At 51.7% G+C, this 16,894-nt stretch overlaps 1 protein-coding gene across 1 annotated transcript in view; it reads left to right on the top strand.

Annotated features, from left to right (window-relative positions):
- Positions 1 to 16,894, top strand: part of Igsf21 (immunoglobin superfamily member 21) — a 222,401-nt gene that overhangs the window by 75,644 nt on the left and 129,863 nt on the right. The window lies entirely within an intron of this gene.

Here is a 16,894-nt window from a genome sequence, read left to right as displayed (position 1 = left end):
CAGGACAACCAAATGTCTCCGGCTCACCTGTCCAGCCCACCCACTCCAGGCCTGGCCCCTCCATTCTGAAACACCTGCCACCTGGACTTTGGCCTCTAGCAAGATCGGACCCCAGGAGCCTCCAGTGACAGGCGAGTGTTCTATCATGGAACAAATGTAATAGGTTGATGTTTATCTTGCAGGCTGCGTGCGCCTAATAAAGTATTAATACCGAGAGCAGATTGCTTCTCCATCCAGCAGGCAGAGTATGATTGCAGAGGAGGGAGGAGCTGGTGCTCCCTGGAGGACAGAGTCCCATATGCTCCCTGGAGGAGGGAGTCCCAGTGGACTTGTTTCTTGGCGGAATGGATGCCTCTGTCAAAGGTGACTGCAAAGGACATTTTTCATAGCATGCCCAGGTTGCACAATCACTACACATTCAGAGGTCGGGACAGGTGCCCTGACGGAAGGTGGAGGCTGATCCACTTGGGTGGAGGAGAAGTTTGCCTAGGCTTTGAGGGTATACTCTCTATGGTGGACTTTGGGCAGTCCACGCTTCCAGGCCCAGATGGCTGGCCCTGAGTTTGGGAGACTACTCCTTCAGTGTTGAGTTTCTCTGCCTCTGTATTGCTGACGTTTGGGACCAGATGACTATTGGTTATCTGGGTCTGTCCTGTGTCCCATAAGATATTTCACAGGCTAGCACCCCTCCGGGTGTCTTCTAGTCATCTCCAAATGTTCCCTGGGGATCAGAACTCACCCTGGCTGAGAACCACTCTGCTTCGGTCAACTGCCTTATAGAGCAGAAGGTCCAGGCACTCAGTGAAAAGACTCTAATTCTGGAGCTGGGCAGATGGCTCAGTGGTAAAAAGCACTTGCCGTGAAGACCTTCATTTGGTCCTCATGTAAAAGTGGGGTATAGTGGCACGTGTCTGTTACCCCAGTACTGGGGAGGCAGAGGCAGCCTGATGAAGCCCTGGAGAGGGCTGATCAGGCTATCTAGCGGAATTCTATCAAAGGGCTCCAGGTTCAGTGAGAGACTTGAGGAAGACTCCTGACATTGTCCTCCAGCCTCCATATGCACAAGCAGATATGGACATGCACAGTCACCCCCCCTTGCACACATGCACATGTACAAACATGTACACATGCAGACATTATACACTCACACTGAGAAGAGAGAGAGAGAGAGTACAAATCAGAAAAACAGACCCGATGCCATTTAGTCATCAAGAAGCTCTGGTCACATGAGCTCACTTGGAACAGACGCAAGCTACATTTTTCAGATCACATCTTAAAATAACAGGGTCAAGGAAGCAGAATTGTCACCAAGCAAACTCTTCAAATTTCCAGGCCTTTGGTGCAAGAATGAGGTAATCCCATGCAACGCCAGTTGCTTTTTTGGGAGAAAAAAAAAAAGACAAAAACATTAAAGAAATATCCCTTTCCATTGCCCTCAGCTCCCAAACCCTAGCAATTAATTCTTATACGCTGAAGGACTTCTGTGTTTATGAGGCATTATTATTTAATGGAGGCCTATTTTAAATTGTAATTTTTTTCATTAAATTGCCTCGTTTTACTTATTAAGACCAGTTTATATCCTAGCTTAGTCTGTGTTTCTTGAGTAATAACTATTTTTCTTTTAAGATATTCTGTAATAACTTATTATTCCAAGTCAGAGACGCCTCCCCGTGGCTTATGAGTTTGTCCCCATGATGTTGTATTCGAGGGTGGAGGATGTGCATGAAGGTGGAAGATGTGGGCAAAGATAGAGAATGCGTGTGAGGGTGTCGGATGCAGGGAAAGGTAGAGGATACGGGGAAGAGAGAGGAGGCAGTCAAAGATGGAGGGTGCGTGTGAGGGTGTCAGGTGCATGTGAGGGTGTCAGGTGCATGTGAGGGTGTGGGATGCAGGGGAAGAGAGAGGAGGCAGGCAAAGATGGAGAATGCGTGTGAGGGTGTCAGGTGCAGGGGGAGGCAGAGGATACAGGGGAAGAGAGAGGAGGCAGTCAAAGGTGGAGGGTGCGTGTGAGGGTGTCAGGTGCATGTGAGGGTGTCAGGTGCATGTGAGGGTGTCGGATGCAGGGGAAGAGAGAGGAGGCAGGCAAAGATGGAGGGTGTCAGGTGCAGGGGGAGGCAGAGGATACAGGGGAAGAGAGAGGAGGCAGTCAAAGGTGGAGGGTGCAGGCCAGATCGCCTACAGCCTCTGCTCTGGGAGTCTACGCCGGAAGCCAGTGAGGACAGTGCAGTGTCTATGGACCCTTGAGAGATCCAGGAAACTGGATCCACCCTCCTTGGAGCCTTCACATGCCAATCCATAAAACATCTAACTAGAAGGAGAATGGGGACACAGAGAGGTCAGCTGCAAAGGCCAACTCCACTGTCTTGGCTGAGTCCCTGTGTACAGGCACAGCCCTGGGCAGCTTGCCTGTTCATCCTTCTGCCTCTCTCTTGCCAGCCGTCCACATATGACAGAGGTGGAAACTGAGGCATGGATCCTCACTATGACTCACTCAGGGAAGCATGGTAAGGCCATGGAAGAGTCAGAAGCTGTCACTGGTTTGTCTCATTCCCAAATTCAAAGTCAACCTCTCTGGGCACCGAAATCCCTAACAACATATGGAATGCCATCCTCTCCTTTCTCAGCCTCACCACTTGTCCTGAGAAATAAGCACCGTGGACCCATTTCTCAGTTGAGATGACTGAGGTTCAGAGGAATAACCATTTGCCTCTGAGCATGGCAGATGAAGATCAGTCCAGTCTGGTCATCTGTGTCAACAGCTGAGCAGTTTCTCTTCTTCCTTCCTGACCATCCTCAGCCTCCCCGCGTCCAGCTGTCTCTCCAGCCTTATTCACTGCCCCACCCCTGGACCCAGACACCACAGAGACAGCTCACGAGCATGTCTGCAGCACCTGCCTCTGGCCCTTCCCCCTCACCTGACCTGAGATGAAGAGATGGCTTCATCTCATCCGCCCCTAACACAGAGGCTGGGGAAGCCCATTGAGAAGCCCTGATCCAGGGCAGAGTGGATTTGTCTGTCTGCCCACTCATTTGCTTGTTTCCTCCTCCCTCCCACCAAGAACCTGCTGAACACCTACTGTGTGCACTATTAGTAGAAGCCATACAAATGTCTAGGCTCCTTCTGTGCTGTGGCCACGCCCTCCTCCCCATCATTCCAGACCTTTCCAACCATGTGGCAATGGAGAAAGGACCATGTAGGACTGCATGTTCTCAGACACAGGCCTGGTGGCTGCATTGCACTGACTAGAATTCACTCACATAGCCAAGCCAAATTGCAAGGGACACTGGGAAGTGTTCCTAGCTGAGGACTGGGGTGTGTGTGTGTGTGTGTGTGTGTGTGTGTGTGTGTGTGTGCATGTGTGCATGTATGTGTGTATACCTGTGTGTGTGTGTTCGTACCTGTGTGTGTGTGCATGCGTGTGTGTGTGTATGTGTGTGTGCATGTGTGCATGTATGTGTGTATACCTGTGTGTGCATGTGTGTGTATTTGTACCTGTGTGTGTACCTGTGTGTGTACCTATGTTGCATGCGTGTGTGTGTGTGTGTGTGTGTGTGTGTGTGTGTGCAAGCACATAGGCACATAGCAATCTGTGTGGGTTAGGAAGGCACATGTGTGCACAGAGTAGGCATTGTATACAAGAGAGATGTGAGGATCCCAGTGTAAACTTGGGTTAGGGAGCCTGGTGTGGACAAAGGTAGCAGCTACAGCGTGTAGGCATCTGCACCTGTGACCCTGTAAAGCGTTTCTCCAGGCATCGCATTCCCTGACAGACACCTCAGAGGCAAGAGGATGCACTGGGCAAGGCCTGGCCTGCTCTGACCTCGGGGTCTCCTATTTGTAAAATGGGAAGGGAAGTCCCTCACTTTGGCTTCTTGTGGGGAGATGGAGGAGCTTCAGGTGTCTGTGAACAGCCCCAGGGTCTCCTTATTAATAGTATAACCACATCATTATCAATAATGAAGCACAAATTAATAATAAATAAACAAACTAATGATAAATAATACATACACCATGAATAATACATTAATACACCCAGGCTTCCAAACATCTATTGCTTTTGACGTGGGTACTTGATGAGCTGGCTGACGATCACAGGGAGGGGGCTGTCGAGGAGGCCCAAAGACTGAGGGTCCAGGGCATCAAGCACGTTCCCGTAAGACTGAAAGTGCTTTGGTCCCTAGGGGCCCAGAGCGGAACTGACCTTCTGCTGGGACATCAGGGCCCAGGAGTCTAGTGGGATGAGGTGTGCCTTCTTCTCTGCATGTTCTTACCTAGAATAAGGTAGGGGCGGCAAATACAGCAAAAGAGCCGGGATGTGGCTTGGCTGGTAGAGGGCCTGCCATGCATGCCTGAAGTCCTGAGTTCGATTCCCAGTACTGCGTAAGCCAGGCCTGCCTAGTGGTTCAAGTCTGTAATGTCAGTACTTGAAAGATGGAGGCAGTGGCATCACACGTTTAAGGTCAACTTCGGCTACATGGTGAGTTTGACCAGCATGGGGAGGGGGACTGAACAGAAAGGCTTTAACAGAATCACATAGTGTGAGTGGAGCTAGCCAGCGAGGAGGCCTGGAAAATGTCTTTGTCTGTGGTTTCATCTACTTGGAGATGGAGTATCGCTATGTGGTTCAGGCTGGCCTTGAACTCACAACCCTCCTGGCTCCACCTCCAGAGAGCTGGGGTTACATATGGTGTATCGCTGTACCCTAGCCATACAATCTGTCTTGAGTTAGCCAGTAGCTGCAAAGCATAATGGCATAATAATGGGGACATGCACTTGGCCTCGAGAGGACAGTCAGCTGTGGGAGACAAGGTAGCTAGCTGGAAGGGTGTCACCTTGCTGTGCTTTAGGGTCCTGGTAGATGCTGTGGGAAGGCTCTTGACCCAGATTTAAGAGGCTCTGCCCAGGATGAAGATGAGGCCCATGTCAGGGAGCTCTAGAGCAAACTGTGTCTTTGCCCCGACCTGAAGGCATGGTAAAATGTGAGGTGATTGGGATGGGACAATGTTTTTCCAGGCAGAGGGAATGGCAGGTACAGAGATCTATTCCCTGCTGGAAGCCTGCTGTGTTTGGGGAGGTCTAAATAACTCAAGCGGGCAGAGGCTCAAAATGAAAAAGGTAGAGGGACTGAGGATGAGGCAGGCTCTTCAGCTGAGCCTTCCCAGGGTTGTGGCTTCATCTCCAGATCAATGGAAAATCAAAGCAGGACTTGGGCATGGAGCCCTGAGAATTCACCAGCTGTTCCCCGGCACACAGGTCATGAGGACCCGTGTGTGTGTGTGTGTGTGTGTGTGTGTGTGTGTGTGTGTGTGTGTGATGGGGATGGGTCCTTCAATATCACACTGGTGCAGCCACTACATGCCCACATCACCCAGGAGGCTGGTCATGTCTAAGGATGGAGAGTCACATGGTCTATCTAGTAGAATTCAGGTGGGCTCCTGTGAAGATATCAAGTGAACCACTGTGAGCTCCTAAAAAGGAGCATCAGTCTGGTGTAAACCAGGCAAGGAGAGCATGGTGCTGAACCTAGATATTCATGACTGGATCCATTTAGCTGAGCTCACAGAAGGAAACCCCACAGGAGGAAGGAGAACGGGGTGAAGGCAGAGGCTTGGGAGGCCTCCTGGCGGGGTTTCAGGAGAGCAGAGGCAAGATGTGAGACTGATTGAGTTGGAGGGGCTGAGAGAGGGGAGCTCATCAGGGGCCCAGTTGGCCTTGACAGATTCTGAACTTGATCCTGAATTGGAAGGCAATGGGGCAGGGAAATTGAATGACATTAACCAGAGACAGGGCATCAGTATTTGCATTTTAGAACTATCTGAAGCTCCAGGGGTGGAGGTGAGTGAGATTAACAAATCTGCAGGTTACAGAGAAGAAATCTGCATTGCAGGGTCCTGGGGAAATAATGTTCCCAAAATGAGGCAGAATAAGGCAGAGAGAGCACGAGAGGCAATTTTGAACCAGCCATCTCCGAGACTGATGAACAGGTAGCTTTCTGTTCTGGGTGGTCTCTTTTCTTTTGCAGTCAGAGATGGTGGTTGGGGGCACTTGTGAGTCTGCCTGGGAGGGCATATTTCACAGAACCCCATGCCCCTGCCTGTAAGGTGTGCTTGCAGTAATTGGTTCCCTGTAATAATATTTATTACGACAGTAATTACGCAGCACAGGCGCCCAGGGAGGCTGTCGGTGGCTCTGCAATACGATATTTATCTTCATGAGATAGGGGTGACCTCATTTCTTCATGAGTGGTAATACATGGAGCTCTCTTGCTGCCATATGAAGATAAATCCCAGACCTCAGCAGGGGAAGGGGCATCAGGAATTGATGTGGCCCTGATCCTCATGGTCCATGCCCCACCAGCCTTAAGTCCAGCAGGTGGAGGTCCGACAACTCCCAGCTCACGTGTTTGAGTTACAGTATAGTCCATGCTGGTTCTCCAAAGACTAGGTCTATGAACTGTCTGCACCACTCAGCACCCATTCACCCAGAACAGAGCTGAGGGTGTCCCTGTCCATCAGGATCCCCTCATCTGGTAGCAGACACAGCCCCTGTCCTGAGGTGGAGAAGCAGGCAGCTCAGGTTGCTTTTCTTTGCTGATTTGCTTGACATCGAAGAGGTGTCTGGCACTTAGAAGGCCAAAGTCATTGATCTAGAAATGGCTTTAGGGGACTGTGTGTCAGGAATGGACAGAAGTTGGCTGTTGCTGTTTAGACGTGAGTGTCCCACAGGCTCGTGTGGTGGATGTGAGTGTTCCCACAGCCTATGGGCACCAGCTGGTGGTACCATGTAGGAAGACTGTGGAAGGGAGATGGAGTCAGTTGGGGGAGGTGAATTTCTAAGGCCAAGCACTGAAGTTTGATAGGCCAGCCCCAATTCCTGCCCTCTGCTCCCTGAACACAGTGGTTTGAGAACATCCCCCACAGGCTTCTCTGGTCCCCAGTTGGTGGCCTTGTTTGGAAAGGTTTAGGAGGTATGGCCTTGCTGAGGGAAGTATGTCCCTTGGGATGGCTTTTGAGAGTTTAAAGTTGGACCCGATTCCAGTTGGCTCTCGCTGCTTCATGGTTGTGGTTCAAGATGTGAGCTCTTGACAAGCTGCTCCAGCCACCAGGCCTGCCATACGCTCTCATGCTTCCTGGCCATGACAGACTCCGGAACCTAAACCCAAATTTAAACTCTTTCTTCTAAAATTGACCCTGGAGTTTTATCTCAGCATCAGAAAATGACTAATACTAACTGTGGGCACACTGCGACCACCTGCCTGGAGATCCTGTCCCATGCCTGCCCTGCCCTGATGGGGTGCACCCTCAAACTGGGAGTCTAAATAAACTCTCCCAAAAGTTGCTTTGCGCAAGTGTTTCACCATAGTGATGAGAAAGTGACTGATCATGGGAAGTGGTTTTAAAGGTGCTGAGCCAAGTGATTTGAGGGTTTAAAACAAGTATTTTATTTTAAAACATTCAGCAAAGAAATAAAAGATGTAAAGAATGAAATGGAAATTATAAAGACCTATTTTTTTTGTTTTAGGTGTGTGTGTGTGTGTGTGTGTGTGTGTGTGTGTGTGTGTGTGTGTGTGTGTGTGTGTGTGTTCCTGGAGACCAGAAGAGGCCATCAGACTCCATGGAACTAGAACTAGAATTACAGGTGGTTGTGAGCTGCTTAACAAGGGTGCTGGGAATAAAACTGAGATCCTGCACATAAGCAGTATGTACTCTTAAATGCTCAGATAACTTCCAGTTCCCAAATAAAAGTCCTAGAGCCCCTTCCCCAAAGAAATGTAGTATACGAGCTCATGGAGATGGAAAGCAACAGAATAGAGATGCCAAAGAGAGATAAGTGAACCTGAAGACATCAGGAAAGGTGATGCTAGGAACAGGGGAGGAGAGATGGAGATACAGATGGGGTGGGGGCGGGCCAGTGATGCTAACATAACAAACGAGTAAAACAAACGAGACAGGCCGGGATATATGTTTTGGAGAAACAAATAAAGGTCAAGAGTTGGAGAACAGCAGGGATGAGAATCCATATGCAATGATGTCAGCAGAAAGACCTCCGTAAAGAGAAGATGCATGGGCCGAGGAAAACTGAGGCATTGGGCCATGTGTGGAAGACCACTTTACCCTGGGAGGTGGAGGTGTCATGGACAAAGACCCTGAGGTGGGGGCATGCTCAATGGGCTCAGAAATCAGCAGGGCTTCTTGTGAGCAGGGGGCACAGAACAAATTGAGGGTCAGGGAGGTAAAGTTGGAGTGGTAGGCAGGTGCAGAGCTGGTGCTAGGGGACCAGTTAGGAGGGTGCTACAGTAGAGCCACTGGGTGGTGGTACCAGGTCCAGGGAGGGGGTGGTGGAGGCATGAGGCTGTTGGACTCTGGATGTAGTATATAGAACATCCAGGCCTTGTTGTCTCCTCGAAAAAGAAGGGGTATACTGGGAAGAAGTGGGTGCTTGAGAAACAGGGGAAGTACCCCATCGCTTGGGACCTTGTCCTTTGAGGGTGTAGAAGGCATCCAAGCCATGTATGTGCCAGGCCTTGTTGTGTCTTCTGTTGCCAGGGGTAGTTACAGAGGATGACTGCCTCTCTCTGGGCAAAGGCTCCTGGCATGGGCATGAGAGAGAGTGTGAAGCCAGGAGCTCAGTAGCAAGAGCTACCTGGAGAATTGGGCCATGGCCAAGATCAAGGTTGCTGGGAGCTACAGGGAGCCTACAAAGTTGCTGCGAGCTATGCGAGAAACCAAGGTGGCGCCACCTGTCACTCTATGTCTGCTAGCCTATAGTCAGGCAGCCTGCTCCCTGACCCCAGCCTGTCATGCTGAAAGCTCTTCCTGGGATGCTGTAGGTGGGTCCCCTGCCTGTCCCCTAGCTTCTGCTCTGCCCCTCGTTTCCTGCTGACCCAACAGCCAGGTTGTGTAGCATCCTGAAGAAGGGAGGCTGCCAGGCAAGCACTCACCATCCAGGACTGGTTTTCTCCTAGGAAAGGAGTCCTTAGCCTGAAGCCCTGAGAAGCCCCTGGGTGCTCAGCTGGTACAGACCTGGTCCAGAAGGCAACAATCAGAGGCAGGTCGGAAGACGCTTGAGGGCACCAGAAGTCCTGACTCACAGGGGCAAGGTGCTTCTGGTGGGGCCTCTGGGACCCTTGTCCTCACTGACTATGGAACCATCAAGGGGAAAGACAATTCATTTCGTCATTGTGGGATCTCTAAGTATGAGTGTGGCAGACAGAAACAGTTGTAGGGGTGGTTATCTGTGCTTTACATTGAAGCAGTGGGTAACTGCTAGACACCTGCCCCTGTCAGGGCATGGCCTGAGACAGGACACCCTTAAGACCTGGGAGGGGTACGTGCTCAGGCCACGCCCCCTGGGTAGGGCAGGTACCTAGCATTTACCTGCTGCTTCCCTGGAGGTGGTACTTCAATGTAAGACACAGACAACCACCCCTACAAACAGTCCATGGCCAGTTTGTGTCATCATTTGAGACAGGGCCTCCTGTAGTCCAGGATGGCCTTGAACTCACTAAGTACTGAAGGTGACCTTGAACTTCTGATCCTTCTTCTTCCACTTCCTCGGTGCCAGGATAGCGAGCCTGGGCTACCATGCATGACTAGAAACCGAGCCTGTAGTAATTTACCCAGGGCCACTCATGGACCAGGTGAGGCTGTTGCTGGGACAACCAGTCGACAGTTTGCAAAGGCTCTTCAGGTTTCTCATGCAAAGCCCCTTATCCTTGGTCCTGCACCAACCAGGATGGACATGGGTCGAACTAAAGCTGGTCGTGCTTCTCTGGGCTCCCTTGCTGACTTGTCCCATGGAGAGTCAGGCTTAAGCCAAATCTGGTCACAGCCTTGAGCTTGGCACTCTGAGAGAGTGACTCCACAATGCTTCTAGACTTCCAAGGAGGCTTCGGCTATCACCTCCTGAGGTTGAGGGCGTGGCCTAAATAGTCCTGCAATTAGTTAAATGTATCTTTTTGTTTTTGCTTATGTTTTTTGAGACAGGGTTTCTCTGCATAGTCCTGGTTGTCTCAGAGCTTACTCTGTAGACCACGCTGTCCTGGAACTCACAGAGATCCACCTGCCTCTTGTCTCTCAAGTGCTGGGATTAAAAGTGTGCACCACCACCCGACACTGAATGTGTCTTCATCTGATCTGCTTGTATCACTGTCAGGGGAGAGCAATGACTGTGTCCAGTAGAGAACTACTTAGTTAGGATGGAGCCTGTTCTGCTCCCAGTCCACCTGATGCTGATGCTGATGCTGATGCTCAGCGGGGCTCGGGCATCGGAGCTGATTGGCAGTAAATTTAATGCTCGCCATCACAGGTTCCATCTACCACTGGTGTCTGAGTAATTGGTGGATACACTTGTCAGACAAGTGATGTGCGTTGTGTGTAGGAAGGAAGGTGGCCGCGTGCTTCAGCCAGGCCTCTGCATCCAGACCAGCCTAGGCTGAGCTGGCATCTGTGGAGGAATTCTGTAGAGCAGAGAGGCCCTAAAAATCCCTTGTTTCATGGATGAGGAAACTCGGAGCCAGCCGGCACATGCCGGAAGTCCCCAAGGCTGGTCCAGCAGCAAGGCCAGGACCAGATACAGCTCCCTTCTCTCTGTCCTCAATGCCCTGGGCTGGTGGATGAGCCTGTGTCCCCACCTGACCTGCTCAGCTGCCTCTGCCCCACCCCATCCAGCCCAGGTCAGGGTGGGGGTTCCAAAAGGCCGCTTGATGCTGTTCCCAGGGCATGGATGACCACGTGATCCTCACTGTATCATCTCCTTTCACACTGTTGTCCAGATGTTGGCCTCTGTCTTCCCTTCCTGGGACTGACCTAGAGGGAGAAGAGGCCAGTAGCCCGAAGGGTTCGTGTCACCTCCCACGTGGGCAGTAACTGGGGAGAGTGAGGCCACACTCACTTGTTTGAACTCAGTGGATCCTTGTCTGTATCCCACGGGAGGAAACAGTCCCATAGAGGTCCCATCTCCTGTCAGGTCACTGTGGAGTGGTAGGGAATGATGCTTGCCTGGCCCTGCACTAGCTGGGTGCCCGGCCTGAAAGCCAGCTTCTAATGATGATCCACTAGCCGCCGTGGAAGCTGCACACTGGAGGTAGGCCGATTCTGAGTCTTGGTGGACCTTGTTAAGTTACATGACTCTGCTCTGGGTAGTGGCAAAAGGTGAGAGGGAGAGATTGGCTTCAGAAAGTCAGTTAGACCCGGGTTCGAATCCCACCCTGCCCACTGCCATCCACATATCATGGGACAAAGTGCTTCACAGTTACGAAGAGCAGAGCCCGTGTTGACAGAGGCATGCGTAGCTAAAAAAAAAAAAAAAAAAAGGCTGGAAAATCAGCCCTCCTCATCATCCTGTTTCAGTGTTCTGGGGAATAACCAGAAAGAGAGACAGATGGGCAGACAGTCACACTCTAGCGTGATTTTTTTATGGCTTCCTACAAATGTACACATTGCTGCCCCCCAGCTAACAAAAGCAGGGAGAACCAGCGTGCTGGGCAAATGAGAAAGAGTTCTACAGAGGGGGTCCACCTTCCTTAGTGTGGAGTCCGGCACCCTCAGCACCCAGGGTGCCTGGACCTGGGGGCGGGGGCGGCAGCCAGGAGCCTGGGAGAAGGAAGCACTGATGGGCCACTGGATCTCAGCGGAGCGCACAGGAGAGAGCCCGTCCCTTACCTTCTGCCTCCCATTTGCCACCGTTCCTTCTACGCTACCCGAGTCCCACCTGAAGCCCTGCCAGAGACTGCTCCGGTGGGTAAGGTGCTGGAACTCCTACCGTGGCCCAAGCCTGGAGTCCACCACCTACCCCAGACGGCCTCTGCAGCACGTGTGTCCTCTCTCACAGGCTCCTGCCTATGTAGCTACTTGGCTCACATACTCCATTATTTCAGGCTTCTCGAGAGACGCTGGCCGGGAAGAACTGTTCTGAAAGCCTGTCCCCTGTTCCTCTCCACGGCTTTGCCCTGATAGATCCTTCCTCCTCACACATATCACCTTCTGATGTATTGCCATTGATAATCAATGATGGCTTTGTCTGCTACAACATCAGCTCCATGATGGAGGGAGACTCTGCTGTCACCGGGACAGCCTGTGTTAGTTTCTTGTCCTGCTGCTGTGTGTGACAAAGGACCCCATCAGAAGAGCTTAAAGAAAAAGGATTTTTACTTATTTCCGCTCCCTGTCCAGGGCACAGTCTGTCAGAGTGGGGAAGCCGAGGCAGCAGGAGTAGCAGCTGGCCACACTGAGCAATGAGTGCTTACATGCTTGTGCTTAGTTAGATTTTTCTACTCTTCGACAGCCCAGGATTCCCTGCCTGGGGAATGGTGCTACCTCGAGTGGATCAGTCTTCCCACCTCAATTAACATAATTTCACAGACATGCCCAGAGGCCCGTCTCCTAGGTGACTCTAGCTTCTGTCGAGTTAACAATTAGTTCCAACTGTCACAAACCCCATGGCCATCCCATCAAGGAGAGACAGGTGTCCTTGGCCAATCATTTCTCAGAAGTAGTTGGCTGCAGAAATCGGCTTACCTGAGTGGGAGTCAGAAGTTCCATCTCTCCAGACTCCCAGTCATCCATGAGAACCACGTGCCATCTAATACAGCATGTCTACCGTTTCAGCCCCACCTCGTGCCTGTGCAGGGGGCTGGTCTCTGTCATACGCGGGGATCCCCAGGGCTTCTGACGTCACCTGCTGATGGTGCTCACACTTCAACCCCATCTCCAGATCTGAAACCCTGCTCATTCCATGTCCACCCCCAAACTCTTTTCTGCCTCCGCAGCAGTGGTCCTCCATTGCCCTGGCCAACTACCCCTGCTCCATCAACTCATCACGCAAGAGCACAGGCCTTTCCTCCTCCCACCTCAGGTTGTGAGCCCATTGCCTACCTGGTCTGGTGGTGCTCAGCTCCTGTCTACACTTCAAAAGTGGGAAAACTGAGAGAAAGGGCTGGGTGACCAATCCCACCATGTCTTCTGGGCTTGGTAACTGGACTGCTTGTGATTCCCTCAGCCGCACCCCTACTCCAGAATTCCAGAACAAAGACTCCAGGCTGCAGGCTCACATGAGTTTGCTTGCACATTCTTTCACCTCTTCTGTCCCTGGAGAGACTGTGACATGATGGGGTGGGACGTGCCATGGAGTGGAGGGGAACTGGATGTGAATCTCAGCTACACTGTGTGATCCTGTCAGTTAATATATGTGCTGACTAGTTTTATGTCAACACAAGCTAGAGTCCTCTGAAAGAAGGAAATCTTGATTGAGAAAATATCTCCATAAGATTTCTTAGTGACTGACAGGGGAGGGCCAAGGCCATTGTGGATGGTGTCATCCCTGGGCTAGTGGTCCTGGGTTCTATAAGAAAGCAGGCTGAGCAAGCCATGAGGAACGAGCCAGTCATCAGCACCCCTCCATTGTCTCTGTATCAGCTCCTGCCTCCAGGTTCTTGCCCTGCTTAAGTTCCTGTCCTGACTTCCTCCAGTGATGGACTATTATCTGGAAGTGTAAGCCAAATGAAGCCTTTCCCTCCCCAACTTGCTTTTGGTCATGGTGTTCCATCACAGCAACAGAAACCCTGACTAGGACTGAAGGGCTCTCCACTAACAGGCCTGAGCTTGGCAGATATGGTGCCACCTGGTTTTGCCTGTTCTCCTTCCCTCTTCCTAATGTAATGTTAGATTACATTCCTAAAGCTAGCCCTTAAGGTCTGTTCTCTTATTTGGCCACGGACTCATTCCTGAGACTGATCACCAAGGTCCAACTATCACAACACTAAGATCCAGCAGTCAAGTTCCATTATTTGACTACACTGGGTAACCTGTCCAGTCACGACTTGCCAACTCATCCTAACACAGACACCCCCCCCTTTTCCTTAAAAACTCACTGCTGCAAAAAAACCCTGCTGCCCGCCTTTGACCTCTCCAGACACGGCCCACCCCCTTGCTTATCCCTCCAGGCTAATGAATCTCCTTTCTGCTGAGAACTTGATGTCTGGGTGTGTTCTGTACTGACTCCGAGGGGCTGGCCCAGCCCTACATGGACAGTACACCTCTCTGTTCTCCTGTAAGGTGTGGGAGGGGACATCTCTTCTTGAGAATGACCGTGCTGGGTGCATGTGACACATTTAGCTAGGGCCTGGTACACACCGTATTTACCATGTCCTGCAGGTTAGGCTTGCCTGGGAGCACTCCAGTTCCTTGTAGCCCTTTCGGCTGAAGGAGGCCTCCTTGTTGGGTGCAGGTTGGGGCCTGGACTACACAAACTGCGCCCGGCTTCCCTGTTCCCTCTCATAGCCACACACAGCCCATATGATCCCGGGTGGTGCTCACATGATGACGTCTTTCTTCCTCCTCTGCATATTTCAGAGGACATGAGCCCATTGTGCCGCCCTGTTTCTCAGGTTCCGGCCCAGGTCTTGCTCAGGACACATGGGAACAACTGTGTTGTAAACCAACCTGAAGACTGGCCTTGCAGTGGTATGGCAACTACTTTCTTAGACTCCATGGACTCAGGGGCTCTCCATGAACCTGACTTCAGCTGACATTAGAGAGGGTCCCAGAGTGAGCCCCTGCCTTCAGCCCCTGCTCTGGAGCTGTAGCCATGCAGGTCCAATTCGATTCCTACTCCCACATTGATCTCTGACGGCCGCTCTTGTTTTTTGCCTCTCGGAGTGTCGGACCCATTAAGCTACACGCAGGGGTCAGGCCCCTGGGACTTGATCCGCTCAGGTTCCCTGCACAATTGAAATCCCAGCCCATCCTGGCTGCTTTTCTCATTAAGGCGATTGGACTGGATTGATCTAATCAATCAATATGCAGACATCAGCCGTGGGAAGTCCATCAAATGAGCCTGAGTGGTCAGGCCCAGAATGAAGTCCCCACCAGGCTGAAGTGGGCACGTGGCCCTCCGAGTTGGAGGTGGGGAGGCAGAGGAATGGGCCAGAGGTCTCGTGGGGGTCTGCATGGTGGTGTGGAGGCAACAGAACCCCCAAGGCATGACGACTGGACTGAAGTGTTTCTAGATTCCAAAACTCCTCCCCAACTGGTCAGCCTGTCGTGGGCTCCCCCATAACCAAACATGCCCTCCCTTAGGTGTCTAGACATGTGGGGATGCAATTGCCGGGTCCTAAAGAAGCCAGTGGTGGCCTCTCAGGGTCTTTTCCTGGGAGTTAAGTGGCTCTGAGGCTGGAATGGGGGTTGGGTGGACCAGGTCCCACTGTGCCTCAGGGACCCTGTGTGGGGTCAGAGGAGGGGCCTCCCAGGCAAAGTGGTTTGGAGACACCAGGGTAAGTGTGTGTCTCTTCTGCAGGCCCTAGAAGCCTATTGTGTTATCTTATGTAGGCTCATGTCTGACACTTGATGCCCAGTGGGTGGTGCTGTTAGAGGGGTGCTGAACCTTTAGGAGGTAGGGCCTGACTGGAGGACGTGGGCGGAAGGGAAATCCTTCAAGGTTACAGCCCCGCCCCGTTTCAGCTGGAGTCCTCTGCTTCCTGGCCAATGTCGTGGAACAAGTCACAGCTGTAAACTGCCACCTCAGTGGACTCCAGCTTCCGCCCTCCCTGACCCCACCCAGTCCCTGCCCCCCCAACCCCGTTCCCCTACCCCACCCCACTCCCCTGCCCCGCCCCCGGCAGGGACTACACGTAGTAGGTAGCTACACCCTCTCAGTCCAGGAGCCACAATGAACCTTTCCTCCCTGCTGTGGCCTCTGCAGGTGTTTGGTTATCGGAACCGAAGGGTGGGGAGGTAGTGTGGAATCCCAGCCTTTTCCTTTGGTCTCAGAAGGTTTTAAATGTTTATTTATTTGTCTAAACAAAGGATTTCAGAATGAAATCAAACCTTCCACAAGGTGGAGGAGTTGGGATGTTGCAGGTCCAGCGCCTGATTAGAGTTTCCCTGGGGGTGTCTATCCCCCAGGGATTCTCTTTCCTTTCCCACTTCCGGTGTCTGACCCAATATCAGGTGACACCTTGGGGAAATGCGTTAACTCAGCAGACCATGAGCTCCCCCCAGCCAAAGTTAAGACCAGTGCCAGAGAGCATCTGCCCCCAACCGACCGGGTTTCCCCCTTGCCGTAAAACCCTCTGATGTCTCCACCAGTGAATCTGAAAAGTCACCTGATTCATGACTGTTCTCCATTCTATTACTATAAAAACCTCATGAAACTGCTTCTGCGTCGGAACACGGAATTTAGGGTAACCTAAATCTCAGTTCACAGGCCACGGTCACCCATATTCAGCTTCACATACATTACCTCTTATCCCGTTTGAAGTGAGAGTTGTGGGTTTTGTGTCAACCTGTGTGTGTGTGGTGTGTGTGTGTGTGGTGTGTGTGTGTGTGTGTGTGGTGTGTGTGTGTGCGTGTGTGTGTGTGTGTGTGTGTGTGTGTGTGTGTGTGTGTGTGTGCATGTGTGTATGTGTACCCTATGGTGTGTATGGAAGTCAGAGAACAGCTTTCAGGAGTCTGTTCTCTCTTTCAGTTGTGGGTTCTGGGGACTGAACTTGAGTCGTGAAGCTTGCACAATGAGCGTTTTTCCCACAGAACCAGCTCGCTGGCCCTCTTGGGTCTTCTATATAGAAGGCTGACCTGTGGGAGAAGTTCTTCAGTAAGGGGGACCCATGGGAGCCAAGGAGGTGACAGAAAAAACACGCCAGTGAGAGGGAGAGAGCGTGAGATCAACTCTGTCACCCTTCCTGTTGTCTCAAGAGTGAACAGTGACGTGACCTCCACACGGGAGGCCCAGCCCTTCCATCAGCGTCCGCCTCACTTTCCTGTTTCAGATAGCAGTCACTGTCCCAACCCAGTAATGTTAGGTTCTTGGGGTCTTACTCAAAGAACTGAAGAATTGCAAATAGCAAAATAGGGAGGGATTTTATTCAGAAGTGCCATGAAAGTGCAGGCCAGGAGA

The sequence above is a fragment of the Peromyscus leucopus genome, chromosome 2, assembly GCF_004664715.2.
Source record: "Peromyscus leucopus breed LL Stock chromosome 2, UCI_PerLeu_2.1, whole genome shotgun sequence".
NCBI lineage: Eukaryota > Metazoa > Chordata > Mammalia > Rodentia > Cricetidae > Peromyscus > Peromyscus leucopus.
Note: the sequence above shows the minus strand (reverse complement) of the source record. Positions and strands in the feature narration are given on the sequence as shown.